General features: G+C 36.3%; 1 pseudogene; it reads left to right on the top strand.

Moving 5' to 3' along the window:
* Positions 1–360: 360 nt before the first annotated feature.
* Positions 361–5,888, top strand: LOC114657601 (uncharacterized protein K02A2.6-like; annotated as a pseudogene).
* Positions 5,889–20,874: the final 14,986 nt, after the last annotated feature.

Genomic DNA, 20,874 nt, shown 5'->3' with positions numbered 1-20,874 from the left:
TGTAATTTGGAGGCTCAGATTCGATTAAAACAAGACAAACCATATTAAGAAAGTGACTAACAAAATATTAAGGACACTGTGATATCCATCCATCCATTTTCTAACCCGCTGAATCCAAACACAGGGTCACGGGGGTCTGCTGGAGCCAATCCCAGCCAACACAGGGCACAAGGCAGGAACCAATCCCGGGCAGAGTGCCAACCCACCGCAGACACTGTGATATATTGCCTAGTATTAGTTCATTCCAGTAGATGGTGCTGCTTTGTTTCATGAATTATTCCAATAGGCTTTGTTTCTCTTGATTTATGTTCTTGTTGATTTTGTTGTTTTGGCGCAATTTATAATATAGAGTTCAGAAAAATAAACAGATTATTTTCCAGGATATTTATCAGAGTGGAACTCACTTCAATACATAATAGTGGCGATGAGGATGGGATCTCAGTGAGTAATCCGGCGTGCTACTGCAAAAGAATCATAACTTAAATTCGGAAACTAAATAAATATATATATACAGAATGGCATTATTAGGTCACGCTGAGGAGTTTGACATTTCAAATCCAGTCTCATGACATTCGTATGCAGAGAGACTGAACTTTTTTCTAGAAGCTAACAAAGTAACAGATGCTGACCAGAAGTGTGCAGTGCTACTGAGTGTGATTGGAAGTAAAATGTTTGAAATTGTTAGGCTGTGTTGTGTCCTGGCGCGATGAGCGCCATTATTGTTTGTTATATTTTGTGTAAATATTATGTGTGTGTTTCTTTAATTTATTTTACTCTGGCAGCGCCATGGACAGTGATGCGGGTCTTGTGTGACCTCGCCCCTAACACGATCAATTCGTTGGACGATCACTGACAAGCTAGTTGGGGCGGGGTTGAGGCAGGATTTAAGATGGCTGTTTGTTGGGTGTGCTCGCTTGGGGAAAATGTGTCCCGAACTGCTGCGAAGGGACTAAACGTTTGGACTTTTTGTAAAGTGGTTTTGCTGCTGGCTGCAAGGGTGACGTCGACCGGACCTGAAGAGAGTGGAGTACGGTGCGGTGGTCCAAGTCTGGAGGGAAAAGCGGCGTTGGCGGCAGATACCCGATTGAGGCGAGTGAATGAGAACCCGGAGGCTGATCGGGTGACTCTGAGAGGGATCGGTAGTGGAATCAGGCTGACGGAACGAACGGTGAGCGGACCAGAATGGAGAGAGAGAGCGACTCAGGCCCCCGCGATCCCCAGTCAGCATAAAGGGAAGTGGCTAATAGCTAGTTGAGAGTGTGTGCATTGGCCTTGTGGCTGAGGAGGGGGAAAAAAGGGTCTGAGGGTTATTTGGCTCTTTGCTGTAGGGTCCGTGATGCGACAGAGGAGAGACAGCGATGGCGGTGTGGAGCAGCAACAGTGATCTGCTGGTTGGAAGGAAGGACACCATTACCGGATTGCTGCAACTGGACACCGATCTGGAATGTAGGGAATGTGTTCAGCATTGGAGAATTGGGACTTGTGAGACCTGGGAACTGAGCACTTAAGCAGAGGTTTTGGTATTTGATTATTTATTTTGGTTTAAGTGAGGGCTTCACGGTGAGAGCAAAGAGGCCCAAGAACTGTTTAAGTTTGTTTAGTTATTTATTTCTTAATGTTTGAGTATTGGGTTATTGTTTGGAGTTTAGTTATTCGTTTTTTTGCCCCATTTACGTTGTTTCCCCCACCCCTTAATAGTATTTATAGTGTGTTGTGCTTTCCTAGAGTGCTATAACTTGAGTGCTGTGCTTTCCCAGAGTGATATAACTCGAGTGCTGTGTGAAAAAGAATTGAGTGTTGTGTTTTGCTATTTTGAACTGCTGTGTCCACCACGGGTGTGTTGGGAGGGGGGCCCGGACCAAGGGGGGAGAGAATTGCCACCCGGATAGAAAAACTCTGTGCATTCAATAAACGTGTATTTGAACTTGCCGCTACGTGTGTGTGTGATCCCTCTCTATTTTGTTGTGCTCCAGGAGGTCCCAAGGGGGTGAAACAAACTTAAACAATAAACCAGAATAAATTGCTGTTGGGGTCTTTTACCCCGGGCCACCACAGTTGCTCATCTCCCCTGCTCAACCCAGTGACAGGTCGTATCAGGAAATTGTAACATTGTTAAAAAATCATTTTGCACCCACTCCTTCAGAAACAGTTCAGCGATTTCATTTTAATAGGAGGAACCAAAAACTAGATGAAAGTATTGCAGCTTACATTGCAGAACTATGAAGGCTGTCTGAAAACTGCAATTTTGGTAACAGTTTGGATTCCTTGCTGAGAGATAGACTTGTATGCGGGGTCAGAGATGAGGCTCTTCAGAGGTGGCTCCTAGAAAAATCAAATTTAACCTTTGCCTTAGCTCAGGACGAAGCACTTGCATATGAGGCTGCATCAGTACACTCAAAAGAAATACAGGAATCATCTATTAAATTGTGCACATCAGACACCCATCAGCTGCAAAATAAAAACCCAAAAGCAAAGTCTTATTTCTTACACTCAGACACTTTGGACCCCGCTCAAGGAAATTGCAATAGCTGTAGGGGGAATCACATACGTGACGTTTGTCGTTTCAGAGAAGCTGTGTGTCATAAATGTAAGCGCCGTGGGCATCTACAGAGAGTATGTCGCCAGGGGGCTTATCCAGTGAAAGGCAAGCCAGCAAGTGCAAGTGCATCTCACAAAGTAGAACAAAGAGACATTGCAGCTGCAGAGAGTTTTGAAGATGAATGTGATGCAAGTGTCTATTCTGCAGAAATCATCAACAGTGTGGGAGCTTGTACAACCAGACACAAGACATATACTCTTGTCACATTACAAGGAGTTCCGTGCAAGATGGAAGTGGACTCAGGATGTGAGTATTCCTTAATCTCAGAGGAGACCTACCACACATTATGGCCAATGAATGCTCCTCCTATTGTACCCTGTGATATTCAACTTGTGGATTATAATAAACAAAATGTTACCGTGCTGGGTGCCTGCTCAGTCAAAGTACATTATAGGAAGGACAGGGGTTATTTATGCCTTATTGTTAAGGGACAAAAGGCCAGTCTACTTGGAGGAGAGTGGTTTAAACCCTTAGGTACTTCAGTTAACAGGACTACACAGCCTTGCCAAAGACCAAACACAGTCAGTCCTGAAAGATTTTAGTTGTGTGTTTGAAGAGGGTTTGGGCAAATTTAAGGGTGCACCAGTTGTTTTCAGTTGGACCCCAATGTAGCACCCATACGTTTAAAACCAAGACCTGTTGCTTTTGCTCACCGCCCAAAAATAGAAATAGAGCTCGACCGTTTAGTGAAGCAGGGTGCACTAGTTTCAGTAACTCATCCCATTTGGGCCACTCCTATTGTTCCTGTATTAAAACTGAATGGTGAGGTTCGAATATGGGCTGACTACAAATCCATAATTAATAAGGTATTACAGGAGCACCCATACCAGATTCCATCCATTAATCAGATACTTACTACATTAGCAAAAGGAAGACTTTTTGCAAAACTAGACCTGGCACAAGCGTATCAACAATTGCCAGTGGATGATGCAGATGCACAGACCATAATTACTCACAAAGGTGCATTCAGAGTTACTCGCCTGCAGTATGGGGTTTGTATTGCTCCTGGGATTTTTCAGAAATTGATGGACAACCTCCTTTCAGGCTTCCCGGGAGTGGTTCCTTATTTTGATGATATTTTAATTGGAGCAGAGACTGTGCAAGCCTTAGCTGAAAAGTTGTATTTAGTACTACAACGATTTGCTGTTGTAGACTTGAGGCTAAAAAAAAGACAAATGTGTGCTTGGTGTACCAAGTGTAGAGTTCCTACGGTTCAGAGTTGATGCTGAAGGAATTCATCCAACTACCACAAAAGTTAAAGTGATCCATAAGGCTCCAACACCAAGTAATACACAGGAGCTGCAAGCATTTCTGGGACTGCTAAACTTTTATCATTCATTTTTAAAAGATAAGGCTACTGTGGCAGAGCCACTTCACAGAATGTTGGATAAAAATGCCGTTTGGAAATGGTCCGACACCCATGAGAGAGCTTTCAATGAAGTAAAAAAGTTGCTATCATCAGATAGTATTTTAGTGCATTATGACTTGGAGAAACCACTTAATCTCACCTGTGATGCTTCCCCCTATGGAGTAGGTGCTGTTCTGAGTTACACAGTAAGTGGTGGTCGTGAAGCTCCAATTGCATATTACTTGAGGACTATGACCAATACAGAAAGAAATTATTCACAAATTGATAAAGAAGCACTGGGTGTCATTGCAGGAGTTAAAAAATTTCATGAGTACCTATATGGTAGGAGTTTTACAATCATCACAGACCACAAACCATTATTGGGGCTGTTTAAAGGAAATGGGTTTACACCACAAATAATTTCACCTCGCATGCTCAGGTGGTCATTACTGTTAAATGCATATGACTATGAACTTCAGTATCGCCCAGGAAAAGAAATTACTAATGCGGATGCATTAAGCCATTTACCCCTCAGGACCCCAGAATTTGAAATTCCTCCAGTATTGGAAGTTCTTATGCTGGAATCTATCTCCAGACCACCCTTGCAGGCATCTGATATTGCATGCATGATGATAGTGGATCCAGTGTTAGCCCGTGTACTGAACTGGGTGTGGAAGGGGTGGCCGAAGGAAAAATTAGGGGAGGGCTTCAAGCCATTTGAAAGGCATTGGCATAAGCTATCTTCATACAGGGGATGTCTTCTATGGGGAAACAGAGTAATAATTCCACAGAAGGCACAAACCTTAGTGCTCGCTGCTCTACATGAAGGTCATCCTGGTATGGTAAATATGAAGGCTCTTGCCAGAAGCTATGTGTAGTGGCCTAAAATGGATGAACAAATAGAACAATGGGTAGCTAGCTGTACTTCATGTCAAACTACACGGCATGCTCCAGCCAGAACTGTTAGTCAGCCATGGGAGATAACCAAGAACCCATGGTCTCGACTGCACATTGATTTTGCTGGACCTTATCAAGGACAAACCTTTTTCTCGTTGTTGATTCCTTCTCAAAGTGGTTAGAGGTCAGCCCTGTTTTTGCTGCAACAACAGCTGCGGTCATTCAAATACTGAGAAAACTGTTTGCCACACATGGACTTCCGGATACAACTGTGTCTGATAATGGTGCACAGTTTACTCGGATGAGTTCCAGGCATTTTTGGGGCGTAATCTCATAAATCATATCAAGACAGCTCCATTTCACCCATCATCAAACGGCCAAGCTGAACGCATGGTGCAAACTACTAAAGATGCACTTAAAAGAATTGTGGTTGGAGACTGGCATCTTAGACTGTCAAAGTTTCCTGCTGCAACAGCATGTAACTCCTTGTTCCAGTACAGGATACAGTCCAGCAGAACTATTGATGAACAGGAAACTTAAAACATGCTTAGATCGTCTCCATCCAGATCTAGCATCAGAGTTGCAAATAAAGAAGGAATTGCAGTCTTGTAAAGTTACACACAGTCCAACAAGGCAGTTTAAAGCAGGGGATAGTGTGTATGCAAGAAATTATGCAACAGGGCCTCGGTGGATGCCAGCAATGGTAGTGAGAGCTATGGGGTCAGTATCTTACGAGGTTAAAAGAGATGATGGCCGAATAATTATGAGACACACGGACCAACTTAGAGGGCGTGTAACTAACTCAATGCCTCAGAAGACTGAGAACCACATGGAAAATCATGAGGAGCACAATAACACACAGCCAGCTACTGCCCAACAATCTAGCTGGTGATAATTCCATGACACCTGATCAGATTCAGGAGGAGCCCACTGAAGTTACTCCAAACGAGGGCCTGTCAAATTTTGAAATGGAGCGTCCTAAAAGAATAACTCGCCAGTCAGCCTATCTAAAGGATTATGTTATCTAGGGGGGAGGAATGTGATATATTGCCTTGTATTAGTTCATACCAGTAGATGGTGCTGTTTTGTTTCATGACTAATCCAATATGCTTTGTTTCTCTTGATTTATGTTTTTGTTGATTTTGTTGTTTTGGCACAATTTATAATATAGAGAGTTCAGAAAAATAAACCGATTATTTTCCAGGATATTTATCAGAGTGGAACTCACTTCAGTACACAATAGACCGCACAACCAAAGGTTTCTGAATAATTTAATAAATAAAAAGAGGAGTTTTTTTTTTTTTTTTTACAGAAAGCACTTTCATGGCTTTCAGAATTCTATATTTTGCCATATAAGGATCTGCGCCAGATCATTACTGCCAGAAGGGATTCTACTCTGTCCTTAACCTGAAATTGCTCCAGGGGCGCTGTACAATAGTTGACTCTGTGCTCTGACCCCAAGGGGTATGTGATAACTGCATTTTGTGGTGCTTGTACAATGACAATAAAATTGAATAATTAACTTCATTATTATTAAACCCAGAGTTTAAAGATACCAGCAAAAACTAACACTTGCAAATATTCTTTCTTTCTTTGAAACAAGAGTTGGCCATCTTAATGCAGTTTTTGTTTTCCGTCTCTTTTAAATATGTCTTTAATAGGAAACTGCAGACTTGACTTACTCGAATGCTTTGTGCAGTGTGTTCTTTACTATGTATTGTTATTATAAGGTATTAGAATATGTTTAACTGTCAAATCAAATCTGTTACTTTTATACAATATGTAAAAATGTCTGTAGTGATACAGTTGATAAACTACATTTCCCATTTTGGGCAATACAATTTGAACTGAAATGAATATCCTAAAATATCTTCTTCAAACATTGTGCCTTTTACTAACAGTTCAATTACAGTATCTCTAATTAAATCTCAGTCTGTTTATAAATTATTAGTAAAAGCAGTTTCTGAAACATTTATTGATAGTTTCAATAATCTTGATCACAGATATTTTGATATTGATCTTTTGAAGTGTTCTGCAATATTATTGTTCAATTACTGACCAGGTTGAGCTAATCTGTAATACATTAATTGAATAAATATTATTAGTGCTTAGTTACTTGAAATGATTTAATAAGTTCTTTAATGAAGGATTTAATGAAGAAAAAAGACAGCAGAGTGAATCACCTAATGTAACAGCTTTTGGTTGCAGACAACCTCAGATCTAAATTTATATATCTTTTAAAATGTAGCATATTTAAGAAAATTGTGCTTATATAATTGCAAATGGCAAACTGTGTTTGCTTAGCAGGAAGCTCTGTTCCTAAAGCATGGAACTTCAAACAAAACATCCTGCTAGCATTTCAATTGTAAGATAAGCAACTGCATTATGGAAAAGTGCAGTATAAAATACGTTATTTGAATTCAGAAGTATAAATCACACCAGCAGTGTAATGTACAATGAAAAATAACTAAAGAGAAAACCATTATCTGAAATTTAATCTTAACCTCTTTCAAAAAGCACCTGATTTAAGAAAAGCTAAGCATAATTTTACACTTGCGCCCTGATTAGATAATGCCACAGTGAGTCTACATTTTTGCAAAATATGTGGCATTTTAACAGTGTTATTATTCACTAAATCTGCTAAAAACAGCACTGATAATGTTTCTTAAGTTGACAGACCATAAACCAATTGGGTACCAGATGACAATCAGTGGAGAATTTTTCACCTTCTTTTTGTGACCACATTTCCTTTTACTCTGGTTTCCCAATGGTGTGCATCTTAGGTTAGTTCATTTTTGAAATAAACTGGTTCTGTTTCTTTTTATTACAGAAATTATATTATTTGTAGCAGAGATTTTTGTAAAATGACCAGGTATATATAAAATACTATACAAGGCAGAGTCTTTAGCTATAAAACAATTAATTTCTGACCTGCAATGAATTTTATTTCTCTTTCTTTTCTCCTATATGTCATGTGGTGACACTAGTTAACACCATAGTTTTGATCAGGTTATTTTCCTTAATATTGTAATATTACCAATGCCTGATGGTGTAGTATTATAATTTTTTAAAATTTATTTAATCTTTTAAATTATCCTTGCATTCTGAATATCTGAATGTTCTTTTGGGGCTTTTTGGAGTGCACAAGGAGGGAATATCTGCCCTACATGATTAGCGGAAACAGAATATGTTTAGATTTAAATTTTCTTTTTCTCTTGTCTGTTTTTAGCTGGTTTTGGCTTAATGTACATACCATTCCCGTTAATGAATAATGTTTTGGTATATTAAGAAATAATAATAATAAAGTATATATAGTAATTTACTTTGTGTTGTTATTCCATGGTGTTTTTATGTTTTGTTGATTGCTACGTTGTGTTTTAATATTTTGTAATATCTTGAAACTGTAAGTGGAAGATCAATATATAAAAATAAATTACTAAACTGAATACAGGTGGAGCTTGCCTTGCCTTCACGGTTGCTTCATGTCTAGTTCTAACTGTTGCTGGAATATGCCTATATTAGTTAATATAAAGCCAGTTTACAGACACTACTTAATAAACACCCCAAACCATTTCACATTTAGAATTATGAAGCAAAACTGCAATAAAAACAATGGAACAAACAATATCGCCGCACTGAATCTTTACGTTTTTGTATGATAAAAAAAGTGTCTACAAACCCGTGCGTCACACACGTCCCTGGTGCTAACAACAAATCAGAAAACAATGTGAGGCAGCGCCTGTTGTAAAGTCGCAGTTATTGCTGACAGCTGAGTACAGGAGACGGCAGTGATGACTAAAAGAAAGAATACGGAAAGCCGTCCATTAAACGTAACTCTAATATGGATGACACTTGCAGGTAAGAATTTATCTTCAAAGGAAGGTACAAATATAGGAAAAGTGACACATACTTTAGCATTATTAAAAATATATGCTATAATTAATAAAAATATATTTCAGGGATTTTAGACACATTAGAAAAGCCAAATAAAAATATTTTAAGCAAATTATTAATAAAGTGTGTTATACTCTCATAAACATATACATTCCTTGTATTACTTCAAAAGAGATTGAAGTAAATATTTTGAATACTATTGTAAAATATGCTACTATGCTTCTATATCCAGGCATTTAATTTAAAGGGCTCATTGGCAGTACCATCTCCACCCGTATATTCTGCAGGTTGTTACACTGTTTCATTTGCCACATATTCATGTTCGTTAAACACTTAAATTGTCTAGTTCAAATTTTAAAACTTTGCCCATCCATTACGCATATTAAATATATAATTTTAGTTCTTCTTCTTCTTCTTCTTCTTCTTCTTCTTCTTCTTCTTCTTATTATTATTATTATTATTATTATTATTATTATTATTGTCACTTTTCAGGACTGTGTTCTGGTGACTTCGTGTCACAGATACCACATGTTCAAACGGCTGAAGAAGGACAGTACGTTACGCTAAACTGCACATACAACACCTCAAGCACTAATGCTGTTTATCTGCAGTGGTACCAGCACTATCCCACCACAGCCCCACGCTACCTTCTTCAGAGATATTCGACAGGTGGTGGAGATGAACTCGGCGTAAAAGACGGCAGATTTTCTGCTGACCTGAACCATTCCGAGCGGCTTACACAGTTAAAATTGCGAGAAGTAAAACTGTCTGACTCTGCCGTGTACTACTGTGGTCTGAGCACCACAGTGCATCAGGGCTGTTACTTGGCGTGCACAAAACATAGAATAGAACTAAAGCTGTACGTTTTGCATAAACAATTGCAATTTAATAAGCAGAAACACTTTTAAGTGAACAATATAAAGTGCCTTGTAAAAGAATTCATACCGTATCAAATTCTATAAATTTAATGAATAACATTGGTTCTATGTGATATTTTTTATTTAACTCAGTTATGAGGATGTGGAGGCCGAATTAAAGAACCTAGATTACTGTCTAGAATAAAGTCATCCTTCAAAAACTCAGCATAAAAGAAAGTGACAGAGAGACAAACATGTGAAGTAAGCTAACTGTAGGTTAGTTCACAGTCCTAATTAGGACAACAAAGAAGTGACAACAAAACAAGAGGACATTTTTTAAATCAAATAATTAATTAAGCTTAAATTAACATTTTGATTGCCTATATTTTTCTTCAAGATTTTTCAGGGATGTTATACACTCTGAAAACTGTTGAACAGATGGCTTGATAATTTAAACTATTTTATTTGTTTCATAGCATAGCATTCTTAAACTTACTTTATCCAATTCCAGATAACAGAGGCCAGGCCAGAAACACTGGGCACTATAGGCAGGAAACAGCCCAGGAGAGAACATAAAAAAATTTGAAGGACCCACTTAAAGGCACACACACACGCACACACAAACATACATACACACACACGCACACACACACCCACACACACACTCATATGCAGAGTGTCAATTTTGGATCACCAATAGAAGAAATAGAGGAAAATAGTATATAAAAATTAAATACCTTGATATTTTAATCACCAGGAACAGAGTATTTTTTATTCAATATCAGCTATTTCAATGCATCCTTTTATAAATGTAGCAATCTTTTAGTTTTTACATCTATTTTCATATTTTATTTATCAACATTGTTAACTAATAATTAAAACAGTAATGTGAAACTAACAAATGCAATAGACTACTTTTCTGTGTGTTTTTCTGCATTTGAACCTAAATTTTATTTCTTGAAAGTCAAGAAAAAAGTAATATAATTTATATTTTAATCAAGTAATTACATTTATTGTAAGTATCTGTATTTAAAGAAGAACAAAGAAAAAATTGAATGATTTTTATTAACAGCACATGATAATACTGCATGGAGTAGGTCAGTGATCTAAAATTCAGTCATGGTCGCCTGGCAGTAGGTTTTAATCCCAACCAACATCTGATTTATTTCGTCCTCCAACCTCAGTTAATGCAGTTGTTATTTTCCAGTTTAAAAGTTTTCATATAAATCCAGAAATTACAAAATTGGATTAGTGATATTTTTATTGGAATGGAAAAAGCTTATATTTCTGTTACATGGTAATAATATAGTGTTGTTTTATCTTGATGTTATGGATAGATTTTTTATCATCACGTGTTTCATTCTGCTTTATCAGGTGTTATGGTAATTTAAGTTGTAATGTATCAGTGGCATTTGCCCTGCTGTGTTCTCTGTCCATTGTTCATTGTGATTATTAGATTATAATTATGGGAGAAAACTGTACAGAAAAGATGGTGAATATATATATATATATATATATATATATATATATATATATATATATATATATATATATATATATATATATATATATATAGTAGAATGATATAATAGAGTTAAATATTTTAAAATATTGCATAAATACAAATATTTCCAAATTTCTTATGAATATATATCTAACAATACTGTGCTTTTCTGAATGTTGGGTAAACAAACAAAAAATAAAGACAAAAAAAGACCAGGTGATTATACAGTGAGAGCAATTAAATCTCAATGATTCAGCGATTGTGAAAATGGTTGAAACAAAATTCCGCAGCCACTTAGCCACATTGGAAATCTGGGACTGAACTTGGGAACCACTGAAATTCATGAAAGACTTTTTTGATGTAGCTGTGGAAGTGCAAAACTGAAGAAACAATCAATCCTAAAGGTAACATTTTTGGATTAAGTATGTAATTATAAAATTGTAAATAAACAAAAGAGATAGATAGATAGATAGATAGATAGATAGATAGATAGATAGATAGATAGATAGATAGATAGATAGATAGATAGATAGATAGATAGATAGATAGATAGATAGATAGATAGATAGATAGATAGATAGATAGATAGATAGATAGATTCTGTCCTCTTGTATGCCATTAAAAGGTTAAACAGTTCTAAAAGTGGATTAATTAACTATTTTTATAGATGATAGTACTTTTCTAATGATACCAGTAGATGGAGACATTTGCTTCTTGTTTATGTTTAACAAAAGTGAGATATCTGTGAAATATTTACATATAGTCTAGTCCTTAGTCTTTTGTCAGAACTTACATTAATAATAAGCATTTATTTGACTTTTTCTTCAACCTTCGCTTCTTTCTTTTACAGTTAAAGTTTTCTATAGTTTGTCGTTTGTAATATTTGTCTTTGGAGTAATAAATACATTTAATAAATACATTTATTACTGCAATATCCCAATTTCTTTATCATAATAGTTTAATAGTATTCATATTCCAATGTTCCTGTAATGTAATTCCTGTAATTCATATTCCAACATTCCTGTAATGTTGCTCCTGTAATTCCTGTAATGTTACTATAAGAGCCAGAAATAAACTGGTTTGCCTTTAACTCTGTACTTCATTCATGTATTCTTTTAAAAGTTTGTAATTCATATTCTTGTATCTAGAAAATACCAGCCCTTTACATAACAAAAAGATGGTTGTTTCAACTTTGATTTCCTTTCACTAGACTTACTTTAGTTTCTGGTGTCACTGTTTGACTGATCTACTGAATCTTGCTTTATCTTAACAATTTAGGTATACTGTAAGTTCTTCATCCATCTATCACTTACTGTCATTCTACTGTTTGTTGTATTCTGGTAGTTTATGTTTTTTGTCATTTTTTAGCATTTACTTTAAATTGAATCTCTAGTTTAAAGTTTTAATAAGATAAAAAATACTTTATCTTACTTTGAGCTGTGCTTTAAAGTGAAAAAATCCAAGTGGAAGTTCAAGATGGACATTATATTTTCTTCAGCAAAGAAGAAGCTGAAAAAGAATTAAAGAAGCTGTTTCCGACACTTTTTTTGAAAGTTAATTAAAATTAAAGAGCCGTATTCTATCAAGGCACGGGAAAGACCTATGATCTGATCGCTGGATCCATGTTTAAAGAGACTGGTACTATAATTACACATCTCTTATTTTCTTTTTTTTTTTTTTAATCTTAATATCTTAACTTAAAAGCGCTGAAGATTATTTCAAGATTAAATATTGTTAATGAGAACATTTTCGGCAGATAGTATTAAGGATTTAACTGTAAAAGATATCTCTATTTTAATTCTGTAACGCCGCTGCAGGGTGGGGTTTGTTTTGTTTTGGACGTGCTCTGTCTCTTCGTATGTCAGAGGACTGGAACATCGCGAAGTGGGGTCTAGCCTCATGTGGGGAGGCAAAATGGGGGGGTGGGGGGATAAAGGGGGGAGAGAAGGAGAGCAGGTTATATCTAATCTATTCTTAGATATAATCCTTATAATTATAAATATCAATGCAGCAACAGGCTAACATGCAACAACTCCTGGGGAATCTTGAAACTAAGATTAAAACTGCCATATTACCAATTAAAACTATAAAATGACATTAAAAACTCAGAATCAATGTCTCCATGATGGGACAGTTAACTTTGTGAGCTGGAATGTTAAAGGCCTGAATCACGAATTAAAGAGAAAGAAAGTATGCTCTCACCTAACAGGCTTAAACGCTAAAATAGTATTTTTACAGGAGACCCACTTACTAACCAAGGATCAGTTCAGATTACAAAAAGACTGGACTGGCCAAATGTTCCATTCTAGCTTTATAAAGAAAACTAGAGGGGTGGGAATTCTCATACATAGAACAGTTCCATTTGTAGCATCAGAGGTAGTGTCGGACCCAGAAGGGAGATATGTGATGGTCATGGGCAACTTATATAACAGTAAAATGATTTTGATAAATGTTTATGCACCCAATGTTGATGATAAGGAATTCATGCAAAATCTATTTGCATCCATTCCCAATGTGAACACTCATAAAATTATAATGGCTGGGGACTTTAATTGTGTTTTAAATCCACTCTTAGATAGGACTCCTGTGACAGGGGGGACGACATCTAATACTGCAAAGATAATTACACAGTTTTTAAATGATCACAACTTATCAGACCCCTGGAGGTTTCTTAACCCAAACTCAAGAACATATTCGTTCTACTCACCAGTGCATTATAGCTACTCAAGAATTGATTATTTTTTTATAGATAATAATTTCCTGCCTACAATTAAATCATGCAAATATGACACAATTGCTATCTCTGACCATGCCCCTCTAGTCTTGGAGCTAAAATCAATAAGCCCCTCGTACTCACCTCGCAGATGGCGTCTTAACCCTCTTTTATTGGCAGACGAGAACTGCACAGAATTTATATCCAAACAAATCAGCTTCTTCCTAGAGACAAACACGTCTACAGAGGTTTCTGCAGGAACACTCTGGGAAACTCTAAAGGCCTTCCTAAGAGGCCAGATTATTTCATATCTTTCCCATAGAAATAAATTAGAAACCAAGAAAGTGTCAGAGCTAAGAAATGAAATTACTAGAATAGATGAAGAACAAGCCAGGCGTCCAAGTGAAGCTCTTCACAGGAAAAGGCAGGCCCTGCATACAGAACTTAACATCTTAACAACTAAAGAAACTGAACAACTTATTTATAAGTCTAGACAGCATTACTATGAACACGGAGAAAAAGCTAATAAGCTTTTAGCTCAACAAATTCATAAACAAGAAGTTCACAATGCAATACCAGTAATCACCAACAAGAATGGAGAAGAAATCATCGACCATAATAAAATAATGCACACATTTAGAGATTACTATAAGTCTTTATATTCCACTGAGCCCAAAGAAGACAACACGCAATCTAATGCATTTCTGGATAATTCACAAATACCACAAATAGATGCTTTAAGTGCTGAGGAACTAGATAAACCTCTAACGCTAACAGAATTACTAGACGCTATAAAGTCACTACAAAGCGGGAAATCATCAGGCCCTGATGGTTACCCCGTAGAGTTTTATAAGAAATTCTCCACTCAGCTAGCTCCACTCTTATTGGTAACATTTACAGAAGCTAAAGACCACCAAATACTACCTCAAACATTTCGACAAGCATTAATCACCGTCTTTCCTAAACAAAATAAGGACTTGTTACAATGTGCATCATATAGACCAATTTCACTCCTGAATAATGATGTTAAGATACTCTCAAAAATCCTAGCTAGAAGGATGGAGAAAGTGCTGCCCTCGGTAATATCACAAGATCAAACTGGATTTATTAAAGGCCGACATCTATCTTCAAATCTCCGACGCTTGTTTAATGTTATATATTCACCAGCAAAATCAAACACCCCAGAGATATTACTATCATTAGACGCAGAAAAGGCATTTGACATGATCGAATGGAATTACCTTTTTACTGCATTGGAGAAATTTGGGTTTGGCCCGAATATTTGTGCTTGGATTAAACTACTGTATACCAGTCCAGAAGCTTCAGTTTGTATTAATAAAATTTGCTCAGACTACTTTAAACTAGAACGTGGTACCAGACAAGGATGTCACTTGTCGCCACTGTTGTTTGCAATCGCTATTGAACCACTGGCGGTTCACTGCCGAAATTCTCATCAGATAAAGGGGATTGTCAGAGAAGGACTGGAACAGAAAATTTCTCTATATGCAGATGATATGGTCTTATATATATCGGACCCAGAAAACACTGTCCCTGCTGTTTTAACAGCACTAACAGAATTTCAAAAGATATCTGGTCTTAGAATTAATCTGAATAAAAGTATACTCTTTCCAGTGAACTCACAAGCATATAATATTAAATTAGACACCCTACCTTTTACCATAGCAGATCAGTTTAAATACCTAGGGGTAAATATCACAAGTAAACATAAAGCTCTTTATCAACAAAATTTTGGCGTCTGTATGGAAAAAATTAAGCAAGACTTGCATAGATGGTCAACCCTTCATCTCACTCTAGCCGGAAGAATTAACATTGTTAAGATGAATATCCTTCCTAAACTTCTCTTTTTATTTCAAAACATTTCAATATATATCAATAAATCGTTTTTTAAACAGTTAGATTCAATAATAACCTCATTCATTTGGAACTCAAAACACCCACGTATCCGAAGAGCGACCCTACAAAGACCTCAGGCAGAAGGTGGCATGGCTTTACCTAATTTTCAGTTTTATTACTGGGCAGCAAACATACAAGCCATAAAAACCTGGACACAAATAAATGCACATACACAGGCTTGGTCTGCAATAGAAGTAAAATCCTGTAGTACTTCTTTATATTCCCTGCTCTGCTCTCCAATAAATGAAAGTTATCGCAAATATACTAATAACCCAATTGTGCTTTACTCACTCAGAATATGGAACCAAATTAGGAAGCATTTTAAGATGGAAAATCTTTTATCAGTGGCACCTTTGCAAGGGAACCACCTCTTTCAACCTTCGCAAGTATATTCAGTTTTTAATACCTGGAAAAGTTTTGGGATTAAAATGCTCAGAGATCTTTATATAGACAACATATTTACATCTTTTGAACAATTACGTTCAAAATTTAACCTCCCAGCTACACATTTCTTTTACTATCTTCAAATTAGAAATTTTGTTAAACAGAAATTGCCCGATTTCCCCCACCTTGCACCCTCCACAATGCTGGAAAAAATACTGCTCAATTCAGAGGAAACAAACACTATTTCCGCAATATATAAAATCTTATTAGAGTCCCTACCTTTCAAAGATCCAAGAGGACATTGGGAAGAAGATCTCTTAATCAATATATCAGAAAAGGAGTGGAAGGTAGCAAAGCAGAGAATTCACTCGAGTTCTATATGCGCAAAGCATAGAATTATTCAACTAAAAATTATATATCGAGCTCATCTGTCTCGCTTAAAACTGTCCAAAATGTTTCCAGGCCAGGATCCAACCTGCGAGCGCTGCAACCAAGCTCCTGCCTCACTGGGTCACATGTTCTGGGCCTGCACCAAACTAACATCATTTTGGACAAAAATTTTTAAGTGCCTCTCAGACAGCCTTAGTATCACAATCCCTCCTAACCCACTAACAGCTGTGTTTGGTGTCCTTCCAGATGGACTTGAATTGGAGAAGGACAAACAAACGGTGATTGCATTCACTACACTCTTGGCACGCAGACTTATTTTGTTAAATTGGAAGAATCCTAATTCTCCTCTTATAAGTCAGTGGGAAACTGATGTTTTATATTATTTGAAATTGGAAAAAATCAAATTTTCAGTTAGAGGATCTGTACAAAATTTTTTCAAAACTTGGCAGGATTTAATCAATATTATTTTAGAATAAGAGAATTAACTATTATTGTATTTAACTCCCTTCTCCATCTCTTATTTATATAGATATTTACTTCTCCCCTTCTTTTGTCTAATGTTGCCTTATTAAAAAGCTTAAAGAAATTTTCCTTTAGCTAAGCTCTCCTTCTCAGGGGTGGGGTTTGATTTGTTTTCAAATTTGTTGGGTTATAAATGGATCTGTTTGTATGGAATGATTACAATGAAAATTAATAAAATAAAAATATAAAAAAAAAATAAAGTGAAAAAATCCAAATAAAATTTTTAATTTGTCTTTGTTACATTTTTACTATAGGAAAGCATTTTGTCTCTTCTGCTACGGTATTTCTTCTACATTTTGCCAATTCTTGGTATTGTATTACTGTAGTTGTCCAGAGAAGACATGTAGCAATATGTACACATGAAAATAAACTTGAACATGAACAGGATATCATAAAAAAATTAAACATAAAACTTAAGATTCCAAAATCCTTGGCTGCACCTTAATGTCCTGCCAATCCTGACCTATTTCAATGCTCGTAATGAACAGACTTAACTTTATAGTAAGCACACCAACACCCCTAATATCATAATCACCCCACAGACTTGCCAGTTAAAGATCTTAAGATTTTTTTAAACATGGATGTGACCTCAACAAAAAAAAAAGAATATTCATCCCAAGTTTCTGTATGAGGAAGGTTTGTATGAGGGCTACTTTAACCTCTTTTACTGATAGATTTCAGGTAGTTAACAGGCCTTAAGTCTGAAAGACTCATCAAGTACAATAGGGGTACAGTGTATTCTGGGAAAACATAAAGGGCAAAGCAGAACCTAGTTTTGTATAGCCAGTCTGTATGCAATTTCAAGGAGCTTTTGATTCCCGTGTGATTCAACTTTGAGCTTGTGTGACGACCATTTTGAATGTATTGAGAAAAGTGTCTACTCTGCAAGTTGAAGCAAAGCCAGCCTGGTTTAAATTTGGGTAAGGGGTGCAATGGCTATCTTTTGTTAGATTTTTTTTAATAACAGTTCGGTTTTTGTTTTTTAGTTTAATTGGGCAACTCGGGAAAGAAATCGTTCTCTTCAATTTTACTTAGTAATAACCTGTGACCAAATAAGTGAACCATATAGGATATGTCATCTGATACTAAATAAAAACTGCATGAACCCACCCAGGTTGAATTTTTTTTGTATTGCATATATTTCATACTATTGGTTATTATGTGAATGTATGTGAATTTCCCCTTGGGATTAATAAAGTATCTATCTATCTATGCAAATAAATATAATTTTTAAATAAAAACTTAAACTCAATGTCCCTGCTTGATTATTAATTACTAGTGTTGTCAAGTGCTATGATTGATATTCCATATCCAGTCCCCTAAGAGCACAAACTATGCTTTCTATGACTGGAGTGGTGAACTGAGATGAAGTAAAGGAGTGAAACTAAAAGACAGTCCCAGTCAGTGAAGCAGCCTGCTATAGAGGTCCCTAGGGTTGAATATGTGGAGTACAATATGGACAGTGAGACAGGTAGGAGGTAAGAGATAATAGTTATATGGATGGTTTTGACATTTCCTCCTATCCCTCATTTAGAAAAGTGGTATCTTTTGTGTTTGGTACATGTTACAGGTCATCGACAAGAGCATGTCCATCTGGCACCAGCTTTAGTAGTTCATCCAAGGGGGTTGCATGCAACTTTATACTAAATCAAAACTGAAGACAGCCTGGATGATGTCCTGACTGTACTTTTTATTTCATCAAATATTTTTCCAAAACCTCTTTCAGACTGTTCCACCACTACAAAATTCACAACTCTGATTTAGTTCAGGAATGCAATATCTCCCAATCAAACCCCTACAGGTAGTGTCATTATTGACAAAATGAATGCTGATGTCTCCCAGTAGGATTTCAGAGTCAGTAGATGGTAAAGAATTTATATTCCACCTCCCAAGAACCAGTTTCCATTACTAAAGTCTAGTTTGCCTTTAATATGCCCATTTCTTACCTGTATCCAAACTGGCATTGCACTTTCTTCTTTCTCCTATTAAGTGGTGAGCATACAACACCTCACCATTCAGATTTTTCAAGTTGAGTACAAATGAGCTATTTGGGTTTTTCAAGTGTCAGATGCTAACTGGAGAATGCCATCCCTAGACTTGACTACAGCAGTCCCAGGTCTATTTCAGAAAAAGAGATTATATAATCTTGGATATCAAAATGAATCTCAGTTTGCTTTAGTGCAATTTCACAAAAGCAGCCAGTTCCAGAACATCAGATTTCAAATGGCTCAGGCAATCCTAGTTACTAGATCCTAGATACATAGATTTGGATTATTGTGCATTGACTGCAAAATTTACAAGTCCTTGTGAATCTTGAACTGAACAGTTGATCAACCAAGGACATCAAGTCTGAGAAAGAGAGGGGACAACCTTTGTGACAGCAGAGCAAGACATACTGGTGGCAGTGGATGAAAAGTGCAAATCCAACAAAAGAAGAGCAACATGGCAACAACAGTGGCCAAGGAGAAGGAGATGGTGTGTAGTAATATTGTTGAAAGAAAGAATGAGTAAAACAGTAAAATCCATATAAATTTTGTGTGGTAAATTTTTTGCATTGTACAAAATGTACTCCTGATGATATTATTTTACATGAAATGTTTAATTCCATCAAGAAATCATTATATTCTGCTTTTGCTATATTAATGATATTAAAAAAAAGACTAAGACACATGGCAATAAGTGTTCAGCATATATAAAGTTGCTCTTATCATTGTTATAAGAGATACGGAGCATTCTCCTGCCTACACTGAACCTTGTACATTCCTTTGATTATATCCAAAAGGAAGCAAAGGTTAATTACTGTCATGTACAAATTTGCATCAAAAGCCTTACAGTACCTATTCATTGAATGGTAGCTTAACCTATTCAAACTTGAGGCCCAGACATTTGGCCTCAACATTTGTACTTATGTGTGTGTCATCTCATATTATTTTGAGAGTAGATAACAGGGTACATTGATACAGTATTTGTATTGAATATTTGATATACATACTTGTGCTTCATTCATAAAAGCCATCAGCCACATCAACTACAATACAATGCTGAAATAATATTACTGTCTTATTTTGTTACAAAACCCAAATTGAAACTGCATTAAAAAGAATATCAGGTATAGGTTTCTACTAAAGAGTCTTCAGATGTGTTTATTTAAAGGGACAGGAATTCTGCAGATAGAATGAAGGTGCTCCACCATGGAGTCTATTATCTGTTATAATTATTCAGAAATGCCACAGTTGTTTAAATTTGATTACCCTGTCTTCAATTTTATGGAAATGCTATTAAAGTGGTATCAGGATTGTTCTTCATCTGGTCTTTCTCTTTTGCAATGAAGAGATTTACATATTACTCCCTCTACAGTGTATAACATCACTTAATGATTCAAGGAATCTGGAGGAATTTCAGTGTGTAAAGGGCAAGGGTGCAATCCTAAACTGAACACCTGTAATCTCTGATCCCTCAGATGGCACTGCATCAAGAACCATCACTCATCAATTGCTGATATAACGACATGGGCAAGGGCTTATTTTGGAAAACCTTTGTCAAGAACCAAAATACAGAGTTATATTCACAAATGCCGCTTAAAACTTTCCTGAACTTAAAAGAATCCTCATGTTAATGAAGTCCAGAAGTGACATTTACTTCTCTGTGCTCTGAGGCATCTGGAAACATGAATTATGGTCGGAGGAATCAGTACTCCAGGGGCCTCATGTATAACACTGTGCATATAATACTAAACTAAAACATGGAGTATGGACAAAAGTGAAAATGTGTGTACGCACAAAAAATTCAGATGCACAAAACCGTGCATAAACCAACTTCCATGCACTTCAGGTCCATAAATCCTGATCAGCG

Source organism: Erpetoichthys calabaricus, chromosome 9, assembly GCF_900747795.2.
Source record: "Erpetoichthys calabaricus chromosome 9, fErpCal1.3, whole genome shotgun sequence".
In the NCBI taxonomy this organism is placed as follows: Eukaryota; Metazoa; Chordata; class Cladistia; order Polypteriformes; family Polypteridae; genus Erpetoichthys; species Erpetoichthys calabaricus.
Note: the sequence above shows the minus strand (reverse complement) of the source record. Positions and strands in the feature narration are given on the sequence as shown.